This window comes from Macaca nemestrina, chromosome 19 (genome assembly GCF_043159975.1).
Source record: "Macaca nemestrina isolate mMacNem1 chromosome 19, mMacNem.hap1, whole genome shotgun sequence".
Taxonomy (NCBI): domain Eukaryota; kingdom Metazoa; phylum Chordata; class Mammalia; order Primates; family Cercopithecidae; genus Macaca; species Macaca nemestrina.
In genome coordinates this window covers 17318332-17338979 of record NC_092143.1, presented here as the reverse complement: position 1 = coordinate 17338979, position 20648 = coordinate 17318332, and the positions used below count along the sequence as shown (strand labels likewise).

Genomic DNA, 20648 nt, shown 5'->3' with positions numbered 1-20648 from the left:
AAAGATCTAGAAAATCAAACATTTTTAGTTCTTTTGGTTGTCTTTTGCTTTTTGTTGTTGTTGTTTGTTTTATAGCATTTCTAATCCAGTTTTTTATACTTCTTATAGAAGATTATTTTTCTTGATAGAAAATAATAGAAGTTCTGTTGTTGTTGTTGTTTGTGATGGAGTCTTTCTCTCTCACTCTGTCGCCTAGGCTGGAGTGCAGTGGTGCCAGTATCAGCTCACTGCAGCCTCCGCCTCCTGGGTTCAAGCGATTCTCCTGCCTCAGCTTCCCGGGTAGTTGGGATTGCAGGCACGTGCCACCATGCCCAGCTAATTTTTGTATTTTTAATAGAAACGGAGTTTCACCATGTTGACCAGTCTGGTCTCGAACTCCTGACCTCAGGCGATCTGCCCGCCTCGGCCTCCCAAAGTGTTAGAATTACAGGCGTGAGCCACCATGCCCAGCTATAGGAATCACTTTTAGAAAGAGAGAAAAACACATCAATTTAAAAGGAAGTGTATTGTCCATGTATCTCTACTTGTAATGGGTGAAGAGTTCGAAATTTGGTAAATAAGCCCAGGTTCCATGCAGCTTCTGTGACCAGTTGTCCCCTTTGACAGGCACCTGAACCCTTATTTGGATGTCATGGAGATGCGGCGAGAAGCTCATGGTTTATCTTTAACACCAGTGATTTACACTAAGAATTTACTTTGGGCATTTCAGTGATGTCTTGTGGAGCCTGAACCAGGCTATCAAAAATAAATATGTAACAGTATTTTCCTGCAAGGAATACTGACGTACTTAAAATAAGGCATCCTTGGCAGGCAGTGTGAAGTCAGACAGCTCCTGCCTTCAGCCCATGGTTCCAATTAATACGCTTCCCATAGCATCATAGCTGCAACCTTGAGGATTTCTATCTCCCACCTGGACTAATAAATTGATCTCTTAGAAACAAGCTGTGAGCACAATTTTAAATTTAAATACTGTGTCTCTCAGATTGCTGTGCTTTCAGTCACGATATTAGCTCAAATGAAGGACGTACTGAATTGAATATCTGGATATGTTGGCGGAAGCCTTCAGCCTAATCAAAAAATTTATAGGCAGACAAATTTGCTCGGGAGCCAGACATCTTCTCTAAATCTAGACATGCAAGTCATTTAACCACTGATCTACAGTGTCCCTGAGCTTCCTCGAGGTCAATTAGAGGACCTTATCCATTTAGTTCAGCTTCATGACTTTAACAAATGATTTGCTGTTTTTTTTTCTTGGTTACCAGAAGCTAATAAAAACTTCACGGAGATTTAGAGACAACTAATGACATCAGGAGCGTTGGCTGCCATGCCTACCTGCTCTAGTTCTCATTGGGAAATTCCCCATGCTCAGCTGTGAAAGAACAGAATGGAAACCAATCAGGGGACGGGGATATTGATATCTAGCCTACACGGATGGAGAAGACATAGAAAGATATGGAGAATGACATCACAAAACCTTCAATGCCTTCCAGTCCACAGGCAGGCGGTCACTCACAGGTGCAATAACCTTTCGGGCTCTGCCTCTGAAAACATTCAGTGAAAACTGGTGACTTGGTTCATTTTTCAGGCAAAGAAATAAAGGCACGGGTTGAAAATAGACAAGAGCTATAAAGCTTTAAGAGTGGCAGCTTTCTGTCCAAATTCCAACAAAAACAGTTATCCGATCTCTCTCTCTTTTTTTAAAGGCAGCAGGAGAACATAGATCCAAAATTCTGTGTAATCCACTCAACTAAGACTGCAACAACAACAAGCAGTTTATGTTATTCTTGGCAGAGCTCAGATCTCAGGTGACATCAAAGGTGACTACATAGATATATATACAATGAAGTCAGCTTATAATTCACTTCTGTGAGATTTACAAATTTAAACTGCTTAGGGCTTACAGGTTTCTGAGAGACAGAGAATGCCACCAACAAGTGGATAGATGGCAGATGACACATGCAAGCCCCAAAGTGCTAATTTCCTGAATATACAAAGAGCACTTACAAGTTAATCAAAAGACAAGTCAATGAAATAATGGGCTCTTGCCTATGTTACAAATATTTTCATCTGGTATGACATTTACTCTTTGATTTCATTATTTTTGTGATTTTCATAGGCTTGTATTTTATGTGGTCAAATCTCTATGTCTTTCTATCGCTTGTATGTTTAGAAGGACGTTCCTCCTTCTGAAGTACACATATTTGATTTTGGATTTGAGAGGGCATTCATTTCTGATCCATCTATAAAGTTTTTGGTGTGTGGTTAATGGTAAAAATAGACTCACATTTTCCTAAATAATTAGCCAGTTGTTCCAGCTCCATTTATTGAGTGGTCCTTCCTTTCCCAACTGATGTGCGGTGTAACCTTTATCGTATATTAAATACTCATGCGTGCTAAAAATAAAAAGTCATTTCAGTTGAGTGCCGTGAGTTAATCCAAGGAGTTTGCAGAGGTGGCGTTTGCAGCATGAGGATGTCCTTCCTTTCCACTCCTCCCCAGAGACTGAAAACAGAGGGAAGGAAGCCAGGGAAACATTAAACAAGGTCTGCTGCTCTGGATAATGTCTATGAGGGAAAAAAACGCCGGCTGAGATTTTATGATTTAAAGACTATTATGCTGCTTAAAGAACTAACTCTGCAAGAATAACAATAGCTGCTATTTATTGGGCGCTTGCTCTATGCCAGGCACTGTTCCCAGCGGCCCCACCATGGCGTCACTCCATGCTTACGACCTAACCCTAACCCACGCTATGGACACTTTTATCATTGCCCCGATTTTGGACATGAGGAAACTGAGATGCTGAGACACCGTGTCCCTTACCCCACAGTCATTCAGAAGAACAGCCACCGCAAATGTGGCTAAGCCAGCCAGTCAACAAAAGCGCTGGGATTGTTACCTTCTTCAAAACAATACCTCTCAGCAAAACCATCAAATGTCAGCCAACACACCAAGGAAGGTCCCTGCAGATGGAACACAGGGAGGCAGATGTTACCTCATGGGAGTGGCCCCAGAACGTAAAGGAGTCAAGCGCAGCAAATTCTAAGGTTCAGAGAAATGGACCACTGTCAATTTCCAGGAACTCATTTAGCCCTGTCTTTTCACATTCATGTTTCTCCTTTCCAGGAAAGCCAAGGAAAAGACTTTTCATCCAACTGGCTTAGGAGGCAAGACAGAAACCTTTTCCTCATAAGATCCTATCACAGCTGGGCTAATTCTGTACCTAAATCTTTGGAGATGAGTGGCCTCTGGGTGTTTTCATTATTTATAATTAATTGTTCATTTATCAGACATTTATGGAGTGTCTCAATGGGCAGCGAGGTGTGAGGCACGGGGATGTGGTAAAGCCCTCAAGCCTTCTGCCTTCACGCAGCATCCATTTGGGGGGATGCACCCCCAACCCAAGGCTGGGGTGTGTGCTGTGGTGTCACAGGAAGTGCTGCCTTTCTCGAATGGGGCTGTGTTTACACAGGGCCGGGAGAACCAGATGCTGAACTGGGGTCAGGCTTCAGGAGTCCTGGCTTTTGGGACCACCTTGACACTTCCTGTCTTCACAGCCATCATCCTATTTCAGGATTCTTATCCCCAAAACAGGAATATTAACACAGCTCCACCTGTCTCTGCAGGTCATCACGAGCAAGCACCCAGTGTGTGTGAAAGCGTCTTGAGTGTGGGAGTTGCTGTATAGATGCAGAGCTTTACTACTGAAAGGAGGAATACTACTGTTGATTTGTTTTTGTTTCTCGGTTGTTGTGTGTGTGTTTTGTTGTTGTTGTTGTTGTTGTTTTACCATCATGGTCCTACGTGGCTGGTTTGCCGGCCCAGCCTCAATGGCCAGTTGGCTCCAAGTCAGAAGACATGATCATCTCCCCAGCTCTCCTTGCCATTGTTTAAAGCCCCTCCTGAGGAATGGGCTGCCTTGGTGTTTTGTCAGTTCAAACCACATCCTGCCTGTTTCCACTTTCCATAAGACAGCTCGCAACACCGGTGGTTTTCAGATGTGGCCAGCTTCTTGGTGAAGTGATAGCAGAGGCCTTGTTCACAGAAGTGAAAATAATTCCCCCTGCGGTTAGCACATCAGGTGTGGGCATCGAGTGTACCCCGCCACCCACTTGATCCCAATCCCTGGTTGGGTTTGGGAGTGGATGGCTGCCCAGCCTCCTGGTGCTGTCTTGACCCACAGCCTTCTCTGGGATGAGGACTAAGCCAGAGGCAGCAGGGACAGAGGTGTCTCAGGCTGTCCAGGCCTGGCCTGAATCCCACGACAGCAAGGGCGTGGCCTGCAGAAGTTGGAAACGACCACAGTGACCTTCTAGTCACTTTACAGATGAGAAAACTGAGTCCAGGGACAGCTGGTCAGTTGCAGGCGGCGCCTGGACTGGCACCTGGGTCTCTGGGCTCCAGGTTCAAGTTCATTCTAAGCAGACCGGTTGTACCCATCTCTGTAATTGAATGACTTGTTGGCATCAACAGAACTGGTAACTGGGTTTGGTCCTGGTGACCAAGTGGCAGATCTCCCAGCTGGAAGATGTTTGCTAAGAGCAAGGGTATGGCCCACACTGCACTACCGAACAACAGAGCAAGCCCATGCTCAGGGCGTCAGCAAGCAGGGATATGAAATAAAACAAACCTTTTGAAAGAACTCAACACTTGAAGGAGAAAAGGAGGAGGAGGTGAAGGAGGGCAGAAGGAAAGTCGGAAGCAGCAGCAGCGAGTCATCATGAGAAAATCAGAGCTTTGTGGGATTTTAAAACTTGTGGTTTGGAAACGTTTTTGTTATTTAGATGTACGAGGGCAGACACCACCATCTTTTAAATGTTCACAGGAGGCCAAAGTATGTGAGAGCCGCGGCCTAAAGCGGGGCTGTGGGCAGAGCCAGACCTGGGCCTTCAGCGTCCAGGGGAAGGGCTCAGGACCGGGCTGTGCAGCACGTGTCCCGAGTGTGTCACCCATGGCCCTACGATGTCCAGTGGGCAGACCAGGGCAGCAGGCACATGGCCCTCTATCTCTACTCCCTTCTGGGAGGGTCTGGGAGGCTAAGGTAGCCCTGACCATAGAAAACATGGATTTTCTAAAACGTCTTCCCTGGTGACTTCTGCCCTTGAACAATGCTTATCTATCACAAGGTTGAAGGTTCTCCTTATCTTTCAAGGGTATGAGGTGGCCTGTAAATGCTTCACTTATTAACTCAGCTCTGATTCTCCCTGGGAAGCTAAGGGCTGAGTGAAACTCTAACGTGGGCATGTGGACAGCTTGTGGTGCCCTGTAGCTCCGCACCGTGGGCCTGCAGGTGCACGGCCAGTCCCATGGCCTCCAGAGGGACAGCACAAACCCTTAGCCTGGGTGGGGAAGGAGCACAACGCCGACAGAACTACTGCTGGAACGGGCCCCTGTGAATCAGCAGCACCTGGAAGCGCCCCATCCCAGGCCTGTCTCAGCCCGGCGTCTGAGCTAATTACAGCTCCGTTGTGGGGAGAGTCACCCGTGTCAGTTTAACTGACAGCCCAGATAAGAGGTACTGGGCTGAGTCTCACAGGTTGCACAACAAACCACTCTGCCAACTGAGGGCAGAGACAAGACTTTTTCAGTCCCTACGGTCAGAAACGAATTTCCTGGATGGCTGTCTTCTCCATCTCCTCTCCATGTCTTATTTTTAGTTTTCAGGTTGGTCTGAATTAGTCTTTGACTTGTTGGGGGTGGGGTGGGGGGAGGCTGATGGGTGATTTTCTCCCTCACTCATTTAAGCATCAGCCTGGTATCTGGTATCTGGCCGGTGCCTTCCTTTCGTGGTTCAAGATGTGTCCAGGGCTGTTGTATGTCATTGACCAGGGTTGGGCGCCCATAAAGCCAAGGCCACCAGCTCCACTGTGATGAGCAGATGAGGTTGGCCATGTGGCAAACTGAATTTAGTGCTGCAGCATGTTCAGTGGATTCATGAAGCCTTCTGCTCATTCAAGAAGGGATGTTCTCCCTGACTGCTACATCCCCAAACTCACACCAAACAGCTTGCCAATCGGGTGCCCCCAGCCCCGCACTACGAAGTTCTCCCCATAGAAGATCAATCAGCCTTCCTCTCCCGTGGGCTCCACCTGCACCCCTCACTCCAACACCATCTGCCCATGCCGTCCTGTGCAGTTGCTGTCCATTTATTCCATCTCCATTATAGTGTCTGCCTGAACAGCAAATATGAGGCTTCACAGAAGCATCGAAGATCTTAAAAGCATTTGTAACTGACTATAAGCTAATTCACATGAGGCCTCGGGTGGCATACGAGCCTCTGGCACTTTCGTCTCACCCATGGAGGCATTGTAGATCTCAAGGCAGCATCAGGACCATCCAGGGCAGGTGGCAACAATTTTCTTTCAAAATTCCAGGGTAGCTTAAACCAAGGCTGTAAGTGAATTGATAAGCCTCAGGTTCAAGACCAGAGAAAAAGAATAGGAGAGGAAAGTGACCCTCAAATGTCCAAGAAAATGAGAGAAGGCAAGAGAGAGAAGAGGGAGGGGAGGGTGGAGGGCCACCCACAGTTTGCACAGGTGCCATCTCCAGAGCCATGGTGTGCTGTACCCGAGGATGCAGCTCCTGGGCGCAGCAGACCCGACCCTCCTGAACCAGGGGATAAGCAGCACGGGCCACCGAAGTGCAGCTCTCTCCAAGCTCTGGGCTTGAGGGCACTGAGTGGAGGGGAATGACTAGCTCGGAGGACCCAAGGCTTCCGGCTCTCTGCTCCTCCAGGCTCAGCTGTGAGTGCAGACACAAGCTCTGGGAGGCCAAGGACTTCATGACTGGGCTTACTCCCAGCAGGGCAAGCGGGGTCCTGGGGCCTGAGCCCCTGGCAATCTGCCACTGCTGTCTTAGACACCATGAAGGAGGCTCTACGAAACACCAAGTCCCTAACAAAATGGAATTTGACGATTCTGTGGTACATTCAAGGCGTTAAAGCTCCAACCTGAATAAAGGCTGTGCAACCACATAATGCTGCCAACAGAGCCTCTGTGAAGCGCATGGGTGTGTGAGCTTAGCTCCGAACCCACATTCTCCTGGCGTGGTGGAGGGTCTCATCCTACCTCCCAGTCCCTCCTGGGGGACCCCCAGGAGCTAACCAGTGTCTGGAACGGCCTGGCTTTGGGTCTTCACCACGGCTATAGCCTCTCCACCTGGACCATCCGATTCCTGCTCTGAGCTGAGCTTCCAGCCCTAAGGGGTGGGGAGGCGGAGCTCACCCTTTTTTCCCTCCCGGTGAAGCCGCCTTCCTGCGCGCTAATGTTTTACCCTGGCTGAATTTAAACAGATGTGGTCAAGGATGGCGGGTCCCCAACGTGACCTCCCTGGCTCTGCTATGTATGCCTAATCCCCGTCCCCCAATCGATCACTCCCTGGTCCCCCCACTTCTCCCCTCTCCTGTGCGACCACCAGTTGCTCACCAATAATTCGAAACTGCCTTTTTGACAGAGAAAATGAGCGTCAGCTGTTTACCTACCGTGCCTGATTCTAAGAATTAAAGTGAAAAAAAAGTTAAGAGACTGAATGTTGATCACAACAGAGTTCACTGGGAACGAAATGAGATTCCTGGAAATGTACTCTTCACCCTGGAGCTGGTTAAGAAGGAGATCGAGACCATCCTGGCTAACACGGTGAAACCCCGTCTCTACTAAAAGTACAAAAAAAATCAGCCGGGCGTGGTGGCGGGCGCCTGTAGCCCCAGCTACTCGGGAGGCTGAGGCAGGAGAATGGCGTGAACCCGGGAGGCGGAGCTTGCAGTGAGGCCAGAACGCGCCACTGCACTCCAACCTGGGCGATGGAGCAGAGACTCCATCTCAGAAAGGAAGAAAAAGAAAACAAACACAGGCCAGGCGCAGTGGCTGACACCTGTAATCCCAGCACTTTGGGAGGCCAAGGCCGGCGGATCACTTGAGGTCAGGAGATCGAGACCAGCCTGGCCAACACAGTGAAACCCCGTCTCTACTAAAAATACAAAAATTAGCTGGGAGTGGTGACAAACGCCTGTAATCCCAGCTACTCAGGAGGTTGAGGCATGAGAATTGCTTGAACCCAGGATGTGGAGGTTGCAATGAGCTGAGATCATGCCACTGCACTCCAGACTGGGTGACAGAGCAAGACTCTGTCTCCAAAAAAGAAAAAAAAAAAAGAAAGAAAGAAAGAAAAAGAAAACAAACATTTCTCCTGGTCTGCTTCTCCATCCTCCATCATGGCTCTGAGGCTCCCAGGTCACCAGTGGGAGCTTTCCCAGTTGGGCCTGCCTGGGAATCCACAGCCATTGTCATTTGCTGCCAGTGAGTAGATGAACATCTGCTGAGTAAGAAGCTCCTCCTGGGACGTGGAGGTGGAGGCAGGGAATCCCCTCCTTGCTAAGGAGCTCAGCCACAATGAAGAGGTGCTGATGAACAGACAGAATCCCCACCCTTCTTGGTTCAGCACTCCAATGTGAAGAGGTTGAAAGGAGGATGGTGTCACAGATTGAAATGGAAACTTGGTAGGAGACATGTGATGTGTGTGGTATGACGTGTGGGGTGTGTGTGTGTGTGTGTGGTGTGTGTGTGTGTGGTGTGATGTGTGGTGTGTGTGTGATGTGTGGTGTGTGTGTGGTGTGGTTTGTGGTATGATGTGTGGTGTGGTGTGTGTGTGTGGTGCATGTGTGATGTGTGGGGTGTGGTATGATGTGTGTGTGGTGTGATGTGTAGTGTGTGTGTGATGTGTGGTGTGTGGTATGATGTGTGTGTGGTGTGATGTGTGGTGTGTGTGTGATGTGTGGTGTGTGGTATGATGTGTGTGTGGTATGATGTGTGTGTGGTATGATGTGTGGTGTGTGTGATGTGTGGTGTGTGGTGTGATGTGTGGTGTGTGTGCAGTTGTGTGGTGTGGTTTGTAGTGTGGCGTGTGGTGGGATGTGTGTGTGGTGTGTGTGGTATGATGTGTGGTGTGGTGTGTTGTGTGTGTGATGTGATATGTGGTTTGGTGTGTGTGGCGTGATGTGTGGTGTGTGGTATGATGTGTGGTGTGTGGGTGTGTGGTGTAGGGTGTGGTGTGTGGTGCATGTGTGATGGGGTTGTGTGCGTGTGTGTGTGTGTGGTGTGATGTATCGTGTCAGGTGTAGTAGGTGTGGTGTCTGTGTGTGTGTGGTGTGTATGGTGTGTTGTGGTGCGGTGTGTTTGTGGTGTGTGGTGTGGTGTCTGTGTGTGGTGTGTGTGTGGTGTGTGGTGTGTGTGGTGTGTGTGTGGTGTTTGTGTGGTGTGGTGTATGTGTGTGTGTGGTGTGTGTGTCTGTGTTGTGTTGTGGTGTGTGATGTGATGTGTGTGTGGTGCGGTGTCTGTGTGTATGATGTGTGTGTGGTGTGGTGTAGTGTGATGTGGGTTGTGGTGTGTTGTGGTGTGGTGTGGTGTGTGTGTGGTTTGTTGTGGTGTGCTGTGTGTGTTGTGTGTGTGTATGGGAGTGTGTATGAGTGTGGTGTGGTTGGTGTTTTGTGGTGTGGTCTGTGTGTGTGGTGGCATGGTATGTGTGATGCGTGTGGTGTGTGGTGTGTGTGTGTGGTTTGTGATGTGGTGTGTGTGTGGTGTGGTGTGATGTGTGTATGGTGTGTGTGATGTGGTATTTTGTGTGTGTGGTGTGGCGTGTGTGTGTGTATGGTGTGTTGTATATGTGTTGTGTGTGGTGTGGCGTGTGTGTAAGGTGTGTTGTGGTGTGTTGTGATGTATATGTGTGGTGTGTTGTGGTATGGGGTGTGTGTGTGCAGTGCATGTGGTGTGTTTGTGTGTGTGTGGTGTGTGGAGTTGTGTATGGGGGTGTGTGTGGGGATGTGTGTGTATATGTGTGGGTGTGTGTGTATGTGGTGTGTGCATGTGCTGGAAAAGACAAGATTCCTGACATGAAGACTGGGGAAGCCTCTGGCTGCTGTGACCGACCCTCAGCTGGGGGCAGCCTTCTCTGCTGCAGGGTGGAGGGAGGTAGGCAAGGATGCCGAGGCTCAGCTTCAAAAGGGGAGGATTCCCTGGAGTTGCGGAAGACTTTAGTTGGGAGAAGCAGGTGGAATGTGGGGATCACTCCTTGCTTTCTGGAAACCTCCTGGGGTGGGCTTTCTGGAAAGCGTCCCCTGGCTGTTTTCTCTCCACACACCTCCCCTGCTGCTGTCTCCTTCTCCCCACAGCTGTAGCGGAGCAGGCTGGGTGCTTATTTCAGTCCCCTGTACCTGGCTCCTACAGTTAAGGGCCCTTCCAGAACAGGTTTTTCCCAAAGTCCCAGAGAAAGTGCTCACCAAGTGGGTGTTGATGATGAACTCCCAAATCAACGTGTGGAGTTTCCTTCTGGTATTTGGGATTTTTTTTTTTAAAAAAGAGCACACCTTTGAGTTTTTCTCTCTCCTCTATAATATGCCACAAGGTGAGGTTTCAAAGGTTATAGCAAATTGAGAACTAAAAATGTTTGAAGGAGCCAAGAGGAAAAGACTCCAGGTTCATCCTAATGTGAATATATAAGCAGGCCTCGTCTCATCTGAATAGAGCGCAGACCTATGGGACCACGCAGAGTGAGGGGATGAGACCCCTGCACTCAAGACTTTGCAGTCCTATTGGGGACCAGGTGGAAAACGTTATGGAACATGTGGAGACAGAGGAAAACCAAGCCCATGCCTGCAGGAGAAGTGCAGGCTAGGGGAGAGCTGCGCCGGGATTTTCAGGGAAGGATTCGTGCGGGCAGTGGGAACGAGTTGGGCCCCAGAGGATGAGTGAGGCCTAGGTAGGGGGGGAAGAAATCCTGGAAGCTGGTATGAGTGTGCGTGCGTCTGAAGCGGGGTTTGCCGGGGATGTTTGGCTCTGAAGGAGAAGGATAGCCACTTGTTGAGCTTCCCATGTGACAGGCCCTGCAATGATGTGTGTTAACCCACCCCACGCTTACCACAGCCCTGAGTCGGGTCTCATCACGTTCATTTTGCAGATGATAAAACCAAGGTTCAGAAAGGCTTGAGTCATGCGGTCCAGAAGGAAAAGTAATGGGACTCAAATTCATGTTGGCTTCCAAAGCCCCTGCTCTCAGTCCTACCTCTCAGGACCCACCTGGGGGAAGACGGGAGTGTGGTGTTGAGTGGAAACAATATGGCTGCCCAGAGAGGGTGAAGTGTCAATATGGGAGATACAAGAGAGGGCAGAAAATTCCATCCTTACCTCAGGAGGCCGTAGAGAGTCGTGGTAGGTCTTTGGCTATGGGAGGGATGTGGAGAAAGGGGTGTTTGGAACAAATGAGTTGGTCTTGGTTTCCTGGAAGATGCCAGAGGGCAGGGAAACCACCCGGCAGTGGGCAACATGGCCCTGGCTCAAGGTGGGGGACGGCAGGAGAGGAGAGAATGGAGCAGACAGACATCTGCCTGAGTGGTCCATAGTACATTAGTCAGTGTCCCATAAAAAAGAAGGCCTACGGGTGATCAAATTTGGAGTGTTCCGGGTTGAACAGAGTAATAGAGTCATTGCTCTATTGTGGAACAACTCCTTCTTCTTCTTCTTCTTCTTCTTCTTCTTCTTCTTCTTCTTCTTCTTCTTCATCCTCCTCCTCCTCCTCCTTCTTCTTCTCCTCCTTCTTCTCCTTCTTCTTCTTCTTCCTCTTCTTCTTCTTCTTCTTTTTTTTTTTTAAGATGGAGTTTCGCTCTTGTTGCCCAGGCTGGAGTGCAATGGTGTGATCTCGGCTCACTGCAAGCTCCGCCTTTCAGGTTCAAGCAATTCTCCTGCCTCAGTCTCCCGAGTAGCTAGGACTACAGGCGCGTGCCACCACACCCGGCTAATTTTTGTGTATTTTTAGTAGATATGGAGTTTCACCATGTTGGCCAGGCTGGTCTTAAACTCCTGACCTCAAGCAATCTGCCTGCCTTGGCCTCCCACAGTGCTGGGATTACAGGCGTAAGCCACCATGCCTGGCCTACTGTGGAACTTTTCATAGCCTTTGATATGCTGATACGACCGCAGGGAGGAAATGTAACCTGCAGTGTTTCTCAGACTCATTTGACCATGAAACCCAGTTTCTGCCAAGTGCCTCCTGCAGCTGGCGTTCCACACAACACTCTTTGAGAAACACTGTGGTGTCTGGTCGCCTTTATGTCACCGGTAATGTGGGTGATACGCTAACTTGGAACTTTGGGTGCAGAGCCCAGGCTCTTGTTTCACTGACCTACTGAGTTTTCTTGCTTGCTTTGTTTTCTGAACCTTGCTTTAACCTTCCCTAGCAACTGGGATCTCTTCCCCAGAGTGTGCTGCTGAGGGGACCTTGGAACAACGCACCTGCTCGCATTGTGCCAGGCCTGCAGGCAGGAGTGGACTCAGCTTGCCAATGGCCCTTCTCTATCCTTGCTGAGGACAGTGATGGGCTTATCCTGCTTGGCAGCTCTGGCCAGGCCTGGAAGACCTACACTCAAGTATGGGTAGTTACAACTCAGCCATCCAGAATGCCTGAAGAACATTCTGTCCCAGGGAAGACACCAACAGGGACATCAGAACAGCCTGGGGGTCATGGCCAGATCACAGTAAAAATGACAACGTGACTGGCTTGCTACAGAAAGGAATTCAGAATAAGAAGTCCCTCGGACTGCATCCAGGGGGTGTTAGTTACAAAGAAACCAAAAGAACCACCTTAGAAGGTTTCACTGGTGGGGCAGTTTTGAGCCCTCAGGGACTGTCAGATGGTAAGAGTGGAGAGTGTTTAGGAAGAAAGACTTATCTGTCGGCGTAGCTACCAGCTACATGCATGTCTCCACTGAGGACACAAGGACCAGACTCCAGAGACAATTCAGCAGGTTGGGAGTCTAGAGACCAGAACTTCTACAACCAGCCCAGACACCAATGGGCTGGCTGACCTCAGGGCAAATCACTTTATGTGGTTTCCTCCTTTGGGGGGGGAAAAAAAAAAGGAGAGAGAGAGAGAGACAGAGAAAGAGAGAGAGATAAAATCTGATCTACCTCTTAGAGGTTCAGGGTGCTTTCTGTTTTGCTTTTTGTGAGGAGCAACTCATAAAAATGATACCAAACTCCTCTGAAAATAAATACAGGCTCTATGCATTTCTAGCAATAATAGCAAGTATTCTCATTGGGATTGTGGCTCAATTTACCATGATAAAATCACTGGTAAATTTCTAAAAAGTCACCCCTTTGTGCACATACCTGCTCTTAGAAAATGGTTTTCTGTTAGGGAGAAATTAAAGGACACTCGGAGTTACTCATTCGGGAGTTTATGTTTTTCCTTCCCCCCACTGAATAGCTCTCTGGAGAGGTTTCCATTTTGGTCATATTTCAGAAATGACTGAATGCCAGATTCTGCACTCTCACTTACTGAGAACGAATTTAGAAAAAATAATGAGATTAGCAGATAAGTAAACAAACATATTAATTGAGGCTCAGATTGTAGAAGTACTTCGGGCAGTATGGAATTACATGTTTCCATATTCTTTGTTAGTCTGCGTGAAACCAAAACCCAGCAGGTTATATTAAACATAATCACCTAACTCCGTGGGGCCCGGGAGGAATTTTTAATGTGGCAATTGAAAGGCGTGTGATTGTGCAAAACACAATGGCACAAATGAGTGTTCCTGTTGCTTTCATTTCTTTCAGAAAGGGAATTAGCTCTGGAGGAGCACAGAAGAGTACCACATTTCAGACCTCCCTCCCACCCCAAACAGGGGAAACCCCCTGTTGGACCTCACTGATCCATTGAAGGTGGATATGAGTCCTATCTGGAATGAGGTCTTAGTACAGGTTTTATGTTGTGAGAACCCAGCCCCTGGCTCCCAGGAGTGCTTCTACGTTAAAAACTTCATTGCATTCATTTTTTTGTTGTTGGTGGTGTTTGATACATATTTCGTAGACTCCCATCTTAAAAGCTTTCTGATTGATTGGCAGCAGAGAGCCAGTTCCCTTATCTAACAGGACTAAGTCCCCGCTTTCTCCGTAGGGGCCAAGTCATCGGTGTCTGCAGCTGTCTGCAGTTAGACCAAGAACATCCAAAAAGGCTGAACAGAAGGTGGAAGAGGCTGCTCTGTTCTTTCTGGTCTGATGTCATGCCCTTAGTTAGTTGCATCTGATAAGTGCCTCATCCTTTCTCCTTTGGAGCCTAAGTGGTCTTGCGGGTGTGTGGTTTACTGAGTACTGCAGCCTTCCCTTCTGCATCCAGCTGGCAGTGTCTGAGAGGAGTAGCTCTCCGCAGTAGGATAACTATATACCAGGATCCCGAGGCCTGCTCAGCCCTAGGGTATTCACCTCTACCTCTCCATTGTATTTATATTGACAAGGAACCCCTTGGAGTTGTCCTGTCCAATACATAGCCACTAGCCACACGTGGCTATTTAAATTTAGATTGAGTTAAATTAATTTTTTTCTCAGTCATTTCAGCCACATTTCAAGTACTCAATAGCCGCACTGTGGCAGGTGGCTACTGTATCAGAGAGTGAAGGTGCAGAATACTGCTGTCATTGCAGAAGTTCTATTGGACGGTGCTGCTTCAGAGATCACCCAGCCAATGCCTTGATTTTTCTAGAATTTTAAGAAACGGAGACCCATAAAGGTTAAATGACTTTTCCAAGAATATCCAGGAATGTATAATAATATGTTTCCTGGCCATTTTGGAATTCTTGTAGGAGGAAGATGTTCTTTATTTAAGTCTTGATTTTTGAAAGAAATGTTCCACTTCAAATATAATTTGATTTTTACAAGTAAGATAATGTAATATAGCAATGGTCTTGAACTATAAAAACACTGGATCCATTTTGGAGAGGTTCACCATGGTATATTCAATACTATCTAAACGATTTTCTTATCTTTAGTGGCCAGTGAAAATTTACAAGAGCGAAGTCTAGATTAGTTTTTGGAGACCAAGAAACATTGGTGTACTTACTCCCTACCTGGGAGTGTGCTATTAGTACAGTTATTCTCTTAAAGATTCTTGGAAACCTGAAATCAGTTATACAAGAAAGTCAAAGGGCCAGCTGTACCCTGGAGTCATAGGAATCGTTATTATAACGTCCACAGTCAGTCGGCAGCATTGGTCAGATGCAGGGTGAGAGGACAGTGATACGGGCTCAGCACGACATGTGTTTCCAGAACATACTTCATAAACACTGAGCCTCCCTTACAGCCAAGACAGACAATAAATGTCTCTGTCACTCAGCCGTGTCCAGGATTTACACAGTGCCTCATGCAAGGTCTCACTGCGGGCCAGAACTCACGGAGGTTGGGAGGGCTGAAGCCTTGCTCCATTGCAGAAATCAAGCACAAAGAGCCACTGAGTGTTAAAGATGGGGGAATTCAGCACTTGAGGACTCAAAAAAGGTCCTCTCGTAGAAGGGGCCCAAAAAGTTCCTCTGAGAGTCACATTTCTTGCTAAACTTCTTTGTATACAATTTGTTGCTATGGAGAGAGATCAAAGGGAATTCTAGGCAATTGTTTTTAGTTACTAACTAAATGAAATTGATCTGCAATTATTCTAACAGGTAACTGAACCATGGTACAGAGAGAACATAAAAGAAAGAATCTGGGCTTGCTGTGGTCTTTATTAATTTCATCTTTATTATGAATACCTCTGCTATGTTCTTCTAAGCCCCCACCCCCACCATATGCGATAAGGAGATATAAAAGAGAGCAGCATAGTGTCTACCATTGGCACAATGGGTTGTGTTTCTCTGACTTTGGGGCCTTGACTTGTTGGAGAGGACATCACGAAATACTTGTGTCCACCATGGATGTGAATTTATTGAACAGACCCTGGGAACTGGGGCAGCAGAAGAAGCTCTGGTGACTGTTTGGGGTAAATTTTGTGACAGGAGGCTAGCATGCCAGAATAGGAAACCAACTTGTAAGGATGCAGAAGACAAGACACTAGGTCCAGACGAGTTAGGGAGTCAGGGAGCACCAATCAAATGACACACATCTGGGCGAGTCAAATTCAGGGCCCAGAAGGTCAGAAAATTAGCAAACTCAACACTGGTACGCTGCTGTCTTTTGTAATTCTACCCCATATGAGTAAGCAACGGCTCCTTGAATTTTCTGACAGTCAAGAGGGAGGGTTGAGGAAGGACAGAAGATGGGCTTCATAGTGGTTCCAAGAATATCTTCCACCTCTTGGGATGGGCCTTTCTCCCACCTGGGACTCAGCCTGGAGATGTGTGTACAGCTTCCTTGATGGGGCTGCTGGTTCACAGCACCCTAACCATTCAGGGACTGGTAAATTTCCCTTTCTTGGGAATAATTCTTGGTCAAACCAGGTATTCTTCCTTACTCTTGACCTATTTGAGGAGGAAATGGGGACAGGAACATACAGCAGGTATTATCCCTGTATGTTTGAGAAGAGAGCTAGGTAAGAATTTTGAGAGATTCGGAGTGGGGGTGAGGGCAAGACGAAATGAGACTGGAGAAAATTGCTGAGCTGTGGCTGTGTAATTGGAGGAGGCTAAGCCTTGCAGAGAGGCACTTCTGGGCACCAGACCCTCTCTTCTGCAGATGACCATCTCCCTGAAGGCTGGAGCTTCTGGGTCAAGATGGCAAGGATGGCTGGGAGCTGCCTGCACCAGCTGTTGGTGGTGGGGATCCACATGCCTGGGTGATATGGTCTGGCTGTGCCCCCACCCAAATCTCATCTTGAATTATAATCCCCATGTGTCGCAGAAGGGACCCAGTGGGAGGTAATTGAATCGTGGGAGTGGTTTCCCCCATGCTTTTCTTGTGATAGTGAGTTCTCTTGAGATCTGATGGTTTTATAATCATCTGGCATTACCCCTGCTGGCACTCATTCTGTCTCTTGCCACCCTGTGAAGTGGTGCCTTCTGCCATGATTGTAAGTTTCCTGAGGCCTCCCCAGCCATTTGGAACTGTAAGTCAATTAAACCTTCTCTCTTTATAAATTAGCAGCATTAATTTAGACAGACTAATACACTGGGGAAGGGTAGGGTGAAGGTTAGACTTGACATACATGGCACCATGCTGAGTTTGGTTTCAAGGGCCAAACTGGTGAGCTCAGAAAGGGAAGCCTGATGTAGCTGGAGAAGTCAAAGCTCAACTCCACTACTACTAGCTATGAGGCTTTGTGAAAGTAAATTAACCACTCTGAACCTCAGTCTCTTTATCTGTGGTGGTAGGCTGAATAATGACTCCTCCAAAGATGTCCACATCCAAATGTTCTGAAGCTTGTGAATATGTTAACTTATATGGTGAAATGGACTTTGCAGATGTGATTTAGTTAAAGATCTTGAGATCGGGGGAGAATTATGGATTGTCTAGGTGGGCCCAACCTAATCATAGAGTTGTTGTAAGAGAGAGGCAGGAGCATCAGACTGAGAGTGAGAAAAGCAAAGGCTAGAGTGATGGGAGGAAGGGTCACCACCTAGGGAATATTGGGGGGCCTCTAGAAGCTGGAAAAGGCAAGGATACAATTCACCCCTAGGGCTTCCAGAAGGGATGCAGCTCTGCCTGCAGCTTGATTTTAGCCCAGTGCGACCTATCCAATGCAAAATCAAGGTACTCATCTCATAAGGCTGTTGCCACAGGTTAAAGGAGACAATGTATCTGAAGCACTTAGCATAGTGTCTGCCACACACTAGGTGCTGGGTAAAAGGTAGATGATTTTATACTGTGTTTTTAGAAATTATATGATCTGAGCCAGGGTTGGATCCCATCTGACTTAAAGCCCAACCACTACATTATAGTCAAAACAACTTGTAGCGGTTGGAAGTAGATGCAGCTCTTCCAAAGAGTCTGTGGTAAGACATTTTAGGATTGCTGGAAACCAAGGAGATGCTTCCAAATTCTTTATCTCAGAAAGCTTTTGGGACCCCAGCATCCCCTTTGGATAACCTGTTGCATCATCAGGCCTCCAGACATGAGGCTGAATTCCTGCATCCGAGTTCTGCACATCTTGGTGGCTTTTGCAGGACTGCATGTGCTCTTGAGGCACTCTCTCATATAATGTGGCAGTGGAGACAAAAAATGTCACCAAGGTGTGGCTATGGAGTGGGAGAGGAGGACTTAGAGGATGTCATTAGCAAACTGCTGGGTGGCTGCCAGGGTATTGCAGAAGTCTGGTGACTTCATCTGATAATTTGCTGATCATTCAAGTTTATTCCTTTCTAGGTTCCTGTCATCCTCACTGGCTTTGTTTTGCAGCTGAGAGACTGAATATACAAATGGGCAATGGTCAGATCAGATATAAAAATAGAATTCAGACCCACAGTCTACAGCACCCAGCCCAGGAAACCAGCTCATGACCTACTGTTACCAGCCCAGGAAGCAGGTCTGCTGCAGATCAGACTCGCACAAGTCAGATCACTGTCTATAGTAACAATCCACGAAGCCAGACAATAACCTCTGCACGATGCCCCCAAATGGCCAGGAGTTAATTAATAATGGACAGCTTCCTTGATTTTCTTCCCGGATTCCAATGTAGGACCAACCAGAGAAAGTCAAATATGCACCTCTAATTATTTATATAGGATGTCATAGGATGTCATGCTTCTAGTTAGCCCACCTCCATGTAGGTGCCTCCACCCTATGCCAACAACCTCCCATCAGGGTGAGCTTGAAGCCTTCCCTCTTTGCCATTTAAAGCTTTCCCACTTATCTGCCTGCCTTTGATTCTCTGCCAAAATGTAAAAGATAGTGGCCGACTCCCTTGGTGTATATATAGCAAGCTCTGAATAAATAGCCTTGGCTTCTCTCATTTGGTTGGTCTGCATTTATTTCCACATGCCATACGACTAGCACGTGTGAATTTGGAGGTAAGAACATGTTCTACACTCTTGGACCAAGACAAATTTCGTCTCACGTGATTGGATCAGAGGGACAACACTGTGGCCTCATGAAGCCCCAAAGCCTTCTTGGTTCCTGTCTTTGTGGAGTGCGGGTGACTTCTCTAGGAGCAGGAGATGACTGTGATGAAATAGTGACTAAGTTCTATTTGAATTTGAATTAGCTATGGCACAAATGGGTGGAACAGAAAAGAAGTAATTAGTAAAGACAAATGGGAAAAGTCCAAAATTAGAATTTTGTTTTTAATAACTCTTGGGAGAGAACAAATTAGGAATGAAGACAACATATTTCCCCATTTCCTGGCACACAGATCTCATTTTAAAGAAAACAATGAGGGCGTAAGTTTTAAGTGGTGTCATAGGGAATGTTAGAAGCTAATGTTACTAATCTAAAAACTATTACTGCAAGGAAATATCCAGGTGGTTATGGGGCAAAGATATTGCAGGAACTCTCTGCAGACATCTCAAATTGTTGGTCTTTGAAAAAAAGGTCCACATGTGATGCTCTCTGTAGTGTCATTGTCAAGATCATAACTAAGTTTATTGCAAGCCATTATCAAGATGCATTCTCATGTTGTGTACCTGGCTCCAAGGACCACAGTTGATTATTATCTTGAGGGGTCGTTTATTATTCCCTCTTTCTTTGTAAATAAAAATGACAAGCCAAAGCTTGGTAGTGGCTGAGAAAATTGTTGACATGTAATTACAGGAATTTGCTTCTTTGATTCAGTTTCTTACTTTGAATCTTTACACTGTCTGCATAGCTATTGTGGATTTATTATTTTCTGTAGCTGCACAGAAAATGATGTTTTAATGGTTTTGCATAATACGTCATATTATTTTCCATTCTATGCGGCATGAAAACTCTCTCACATTCATCTTTGATCTCCCTGACTCCACCATCCCATGAGGCTGGTAGAATATGGTGGGACAAGCGTCGCAACCCATTGAACTGTTGAGGATCAAAGATGCAAAGAGGCCACATGCTTTTCCCAAAGTCTTACACTCAGCAAGCCAGAATTCGAACCCTGACCTGATATCAAGAGTTTACTCCCTGTCAAGAGGACTTGCAGTCCTTCCACTGGACACGCTTCAGATTTAGTTTCCCCTTTGAACTGATAACAACTGTTTCAAAAGTAAGAATCTTTCTGGATTAAGCTTGAAAAAGGAGAGTTGAGGGAGCTGGAGAAGATGTTTTCCTGTTTTAACAACTTAATTAGCAATTATGGGGTGAGGTGGGGAGCAGCAGGGGCCTGAAGAGGAAGGCGTTTTGCAGACACATCACTTGTGCATGAGATGTCAAATATCTGTACACAGGGTCTGTTCCGGTGCTATGGTCCAGCATGGTGGCCACCAGCCACATGTGGCTCATGAGCACTTGAAATGTGACTCACTCACTCTGAGATGTGCGGCCACTGTCACATTCCATATTTACTTCAAAGCCTTAGTATGAAAAAAACCAAACAAATAGCCTATTGTGGTGTTATGATAGGGACTGGTTTTCCTCCATGGTTCCTGGCTTGTGACTTCCATAGCCCTTGTTACAGTATTTTGTTATGATGTTGGGTATGTTAAATCTGACATACTTCTGCCCCCTTTCACCTGCCCCAGGGCAGGACTCTACTGCTTTCCTGATTGAGGTTTAGTTTTTTGTTTTTTTTTCCCAAGCTTAATTCACTTTATTTTTCTTGTACAGAAACCCTATGTTGTAGCCACAGCTGGAGCCTGGGTCCACTGCAAGGAGACTCCGTGCAGCTGATTGAGGTTCTTAAGACCTTCCCATGAGTCGTTCCTACCCTATGCCCTGGGGAAAGGAATGCTGATGTCATGAAGCTTCCATAAAAACCCAGTGCACAGGGTTCAAGGAGCC

The 20648-nt window shown here is 47.1% G+C and overlaps 1 long non-coding RNA gene across 1 annotated transcript; it reads left to right on the top strand.

The window, feature by feature from the left end:
- The first annotated feature begins 5527 nt into the window (after positions 1 to 5527).
- On the top strand, positions 5528 to 18440 carry LOC139360100 (uncharacterized). The gene is made up of 3 exons (XR_011617212.1): positions 5528 to 5661; positions 10945 to 11195; positions 18105 to 18440. It is a non-coding gene; the product is annotated as an uncharacterized lncRNA (long non-coding RNA).
- The last annotated feature ends 2208 nt before the right edge of the window (positions 18441 to 20648 follow it).